Raw genomic sequence first — 5,238 nt, 5'->3', positions numbered from 1 at the left:
GGTGGAAAATTAATTAAAGAAATTCGGGATTGGCTAGATCCAAAATAAGGGGAAAAAGAGGGGTATACAGCCAACTTAAACAATGACAGAAAGAAATTTAACCAAGAACAAACTCTTGAAATAAAAATTTCTCCAACAAAATAGTTCTTTGACTCCGCACTAGGTCGCACTATTGTTGACCTTCAGTAGTGTCCTCTAGAAGAGAAAGTTCACACTTCTTACTTCAAGCGAAACAAAAACACATCAAAAATGACACAGTTCACAAACTCAAAAATTTCCAGGTAGTGACATCTTCTGAGAAATTAGTAGATTAATAGTGTAGATAAAGTTCAGACTTCCTCCAGAAGAGGAGTTTCAACTGGCGCAACTTTTAAATAAACAGAGTAGAGGTGTACCGCCCGGTACAATTACTACTATTATTAACGTACACGCACAAATATTGGTTAACATTGCAGAGAGAATGGAAACATACTTTTATGGGTAGGAAACGACGATAGAATAAAGAATATTAAACTTACATTTGTTTTGTTTTATAGTGGGCTGATCACGACCGTACTGCAAAAGAAACATTTTGAAGCGAAGACTAGTAGAGGAAGCGAAAGCCTCCCCGGAAGTGAAGTGAATTTGGCGGGATGAACCTGATTCTTGCTAGTGAGAGAAGAGGGTTCTGGAGGCGCTAGTGGTAGTTACAAGGTCGCAGTGTTGACAGTTTGGCGGCCGAGGACAGAGGAGGAGTGCGCTCCGGCGGCCTGGGAAGGGAGGTGTCTCTTGAAGAGTTGCACAGTTTAGGCGATGTGGGCTCATTTGACGGCGTGGCGCAGACAGGCCATTTTGCGCAATCTGTTGGTGAAGCAGGGGAAACTATGAGGACGCGCGGCGAGGTTCCTCGCCCCAGTCTTAGCCGCCAGGGTAAGGAAGGAACAGTTTACGATTGGGTTGACTCCTGCGAATACGCCAATAATATTGTAGGTATCTCGGGCGGGTAATTGTTGGTAGTCGACAGTGCGTTCGCGCTGTGTGTGTGTGTGTGTGTGTTTCCGTGCTGAGTTCGTGCTGGCCCGTTTTTGTTGTTGTCTTCCTCCGAAAGGAAAGAGAAATAAATAAACATCGTGGTTTTTACGTAATACCGTGTTTAGTGAAAATGGAATAGCTACAAGGAAGAGCAACAACGGTGTCTTTTATAGAGACCAGGAAAACGAAATACATATCGTTGGCGGTTCAAAGTAACAGTGAGGTGGAGTGCTGAATTGGATTGTAATCTCTCGCATGCAAACAGCGTTATCACACTGTTCTTAAGGAAAATTAACTGGGCGCACCATAGCTCTGGTTTCCCTTCAAAACGAATAAATCTTTCGCCTTTTACTAAAGATTTCCGTGGAGGGGAACATTTTGATGAGTCTTTTGAACAATTTTTTGTTTGGTCCAGCCGTTAAGGCGGACCTAAGATAGTAAAGAAACAAAAACTAGCGGTAGTGCAGACGATACATTACTTACAGCCCCTGCCATGACAGGAACTAAGAACAGTAGCGGAAAAGCTCTGTCCAGGAGAAAAAGGGCTTTCTTTTAAATATTATTATTATTATTATTATTATTACTATTATTAACGTACACGCACAAATATTGGTTAACATTGCAGAGAGAATGGAAACATACTTTTATGGGTAGGAAACGACGATAGAATAAAGAATATTAAACTTACATTTGTTTTGTTTTATAGTGGGCTGATCACGACCGTACTGCAAAAGAAACATTTTGAAGCGAAGACTAGTAGAGGAAGCGAGAGCCTCCCCGGAAGTGAAGTGAATTTGGCGGGATGAACCTGATTCTTGCTAGTGAGAGAAGAGGGTTCTGGAGGCGCTAGTGGTAGTTACAAGGTCGCAGTGTTGACAGTTTGGCGGCCGAGGACAGAGGAGGAGTGCGCTCCGGCGGCCTGGGAAGGGAGGTGTCTCTTGAAGAGTTGCACAGTTTAGGCGATGTGGGCTCATTTGACGGCGTGGCGCAAACAGGCCATTTTGCGCAATCTGTTGGTGGAGCAGGGGAAACTATGAGGACGCGCGGCGAGGTTCCTCGCCCCAGTCTTAGCCGCCAGGGTAAGGAAGGAACAGTTTACGATTGGGTTGACTCCTGCGAATACGCCAATAATATTGTAGGTATCTCGGGCGGGTAATTGTTGGTAGTCGACAGTGCGTTCGCGCTGTGTGTGTGTGTGTGTGTGTGTGTTTCCGTGCTGAGTTCGTGCTGGCCCGTTTTTGTTGTTGTCTTCCTCCGAAAGGAAAGAGAAATAAATAAACATCGTGGTTTTTACGTAATACCGTGTTTAGTGAAAATGGAATAGCTACAAGGAAGAGCAACAAAGGTGTCTTTTATAGAGACCAGGAAAACGAAATACATATCGTTGGCGGTTCAAAGTAACAGTGAGGTGGAGTGCTGCATTGGATTGTAATCTCTCGCATGCAAACAGCGTTATCACACTGTTCTTAAGGAAAATTAACTGGGCGCACCATAGCTCTGGTTTCCCTTCAAAACGAATAAATCTTTCGCCTTTTACTAAAGATTTCCGTGGAGGGGAACATTTTGATGAGTCTTTTGAACAATTTTTTGTTTGGTCCAGCCGGTAAGGCGGACCTAAGATAGTAAAGAAACAAAAACTAGCGGTAGTGCAGACGATACAATACTTACAGCCCCTGCCATGACAGGAACTAAGAACAGTAGCGGAAAAGCTCTGTCGAGGAGAAAAAGGGCTTTCTTTTAAATATTATTATTATTATTATTATTACTACTATTATTAACGTACACGCACAAATATTGGTTAACATTGCAGAGAGAATGGAAACATACTTTTATGGGTAGGAAACGACGATAGAATAAAGAATATTAAACTTACATTTGTTTTGTTTTATAGTGGGCTGATCACGACCGTACTGCAAAAGAAACATTTTGAAGCGAAGACTAGTAGAGGAAGCGAGAGCCTCCCCGGAAGTGAAGTGAATTTGGCGGGATGAACCTGATTCTTGCTAGTGAGAGAAGAGGGTTCTGGAGGCGCTAGTGGTAGTTACAAGGTCGCAGTGTTGACAGTTTGGCGGCCGAGGACAGAGGAGGAGTGCGCTCCGGCGGCCTGGGAAGGGAGGTGTCTCTTGAAGAGTTGCACAGTTTAGGCGATGTGGGCTCATTTGACGGCGTGGCGCAGACAGGCCATTTTGCGCAATCTGTTGGTGGAGCAGGGGAAACTATGAGGACGCGCGGCGAGGTTCCTCGCCCCAGTCTTAGCCGCCAGGGTAAGGAAGGAACAGTTTACGATTGGGTTGACTCCTGCGAATACGCCAATAATATTGTAGGTATCTCGGGCGGGTAATTGTTGGTAGTCGACAGTGCGTTCGCGCTGTGTGTGTGTGTGTGTGTGTGTGTGTGTGTTTCCGTGCTGAGTTCGTGCTGGCCCGTTTTTGTTGTTGTCTTCCTCCGAAAGGAAAGAGAAATAAATAAACATCGTGGTTTTTACGTAATACCGTGTTTAGTGAAAATGGAATAGCTACAAGGAAGAGCAACAACGGTGTCTTTTATAGAGACCAGGAAAACGAGATACATATCGTTGGCGGTTCAAAGTAACAGTGAGGTGGAGTGCTGCATTGGATTGTAATCTCTCGCATGCAAACAGCGTTATCACACTGTTCTTAAGGAAAATTAACTGGGCGCACCATAGCTCTGGTTTCCCTTCAAAACGAATAAATCTTTCGCCTTTTACTAAAGATTTCCGTGGAGGGGAACATTTTGATGAGTCTTTTGAACAATTTTTTGTTTGGTCCAGCCGTTAAGGCGGACCTAAGATAGTAAAGAAACAAAAACTAGCGGTAGTGCAGACGATACAATACTTACAGCCCCTGCCATGACAGGAACTAAGAACAGTAGCGGAAAAGCTCTGTCCAGGAGAAAAAGGGCTTTCTTTTAAATATTATTATTATTATTATTATTACTACTATTATTAACGTACACGCACAAATATTGGTTAACATTGCAGAGAGAATGGAAACATACTTTTATGGGTAGGAAACGACGATAGAATAAAGAATATTAAACTTACATTTGTTTTGTTTTATAGTGGGCTGATCACGACCGTACTGCAAAAGAAACATTTTGAAGCGAAGACTAGTAGAGGAAGCGAGAGCCTCCCCGGAAGTGAAGTGAATTTGGCGGGATGAACCTGATTCTTGCTAGTGAGAGAAGAGGGTTCTGGAGGCGCTAGTGGTAGTTACAAGGTCGCAGTGTTGACAGTTTGGCGGCCGAGGACAGAGGAGGAGTGCGCTCCGGCGGCCTGGGAAGGGAGGTGTCTCTTGAAGAGTTGCACAGTTTAGGCGATGTGGGCTCATTTGACGGCGTGGCGCAGACAGGCCATTTTGCGCAATCTGTTGGTGGAGCAGGGGAAACTATGAGGACGCGCGGCGAGGTTCCTCGCCCCAGTCTTAGCCGCCAGGGTAAGGAAGGAACAATTTACGATTGGGTTGACTCCTGCGAATACGCCAATAATATTGTAGGTATCTCGGGCGGGTAATTGTTGGTAGTCGACAGTGCGTTCGCGCTGTGTGTGTGTGTGTGTGTGTTTCCGTGCTGAGTTCGTGCTGGCCCGTTTTTGTTGTTGTCTTCCTCCGAAAGGAAAGAGAAATAAATAAACATCGTGGTTTTTACGTAATACCGTGTTTAGTGAAAATGGAATAGCTACAAGGAAGAGCAACAACGGTGTCTTTTATAGAGACCAGGAAAACGAAATACATATCGTTGGCGGTTCAAAGTAACAGTGAGGTGGAGTGCTGAATTGGATTGTAATCTCTCGCATGCAAACAGCGTTATCACACTGTTCTTAAGGAAAATTAACTGGGCGCACCATAGGTCTGGTTTCCCTTCAAAACGAATAAATCTTTCGCCTTTTACTAAAGATTTCCGTGGAGGGGAACATTTTGATGAGTCTTTTGAACAATTTTTTGTTTGGTCCAGCCGTTAAGGCGGACCTAAGATAGTAAAGAAACAAAAACTAGCGGTAGTGCAGACGATACAATACTTACAGCCCCTGCCATGACAGGAACTAAGAACAGTAGCGGAAAAGCTCTGTCCAGGAGAAAAAGGGCTTTCTTTTAAATATTATTATTATTATTATTATTATTACTACTATTATTAACGTACACGCACAAATATTGGTTAACATTGCAGAGAGAATGGAAACATACTTTTATGGGTAGGAAACGACGATAG

General features: G+C 43.9%; 4 non-coding genes across 4 annotated transcripts; all 4 read left to right on the top strand.

Moving 5' to 3' along the window:
* Nucleotides 1–1,318: 1,318 nt before the first annotated feature.
* Nucleotides 1,319–1,439, top strand: LOC136872924 (U5 spliceosomal RNA). Its single transcript, XR_010860081.2, has one exon. It is a non-coding gene; the product is annotated as a U5 spliceosomal RNA (small nuclear RNA).
* Nucleotides 1,440–2,503: 1,064 nt separating this feature from the next.
* On the top strand, nucleotides 2,504–2,624 carry LOC137500711 (U5 spliceosomal RNA). Its single transcript, XR_011018213.1, has one exon. It is a non-coding gene; the product is annotated as a U5 spliceosomal RNA (small nuclear RNA).
* Nucleotides 2,625–3,694: 1,070 nt separating this feature from the next.
* Nucleotides 3,695–3,815, top strand: LOC136872871 (U5 spliceosomal RNA). The gene has a single exon (XR_010860030.1). It is a non-coding gene; the product is annotated as a U5 spliceosomal RNA (small nuclear RNA).
* Nucleotides 3,816–4,875: 1,060 nt separating this feature from the next.
* On the top strand, nucleotides 4,876–4,996 carry LOC136872870 (U5 spliceosomal RNA). The gene has a single exon (XR_010860029.2). It is a non-coding gene; the product is annotated as a U5 spliceosomal RNA (small nuclear RNA).
* The last annotated feature ends 242 nt before the right edge of the window (nucleotides 4,997–5,238 follow it).

The sequence above is a fragment of the Anabrus simplex genome, chromosome 4 (assembly GCF_040414725.1).
Source record: "Anabrus simplex isolate iqAnaSimp1 chromosome 4, ASM4041472v1, whole genome shotgun sequence".
In the NCBI taxonomy this organism is placed as follows: domain Eukaryota; kingdom Metazoa; phylum Arthropoda; class Insecta; order Orthoptera; family Tettigoniidae; genus Anabrus; species Anabrus simplex.
This window is presented reverse-complemented; position numbering and strand designations above follow the sequence as displayed.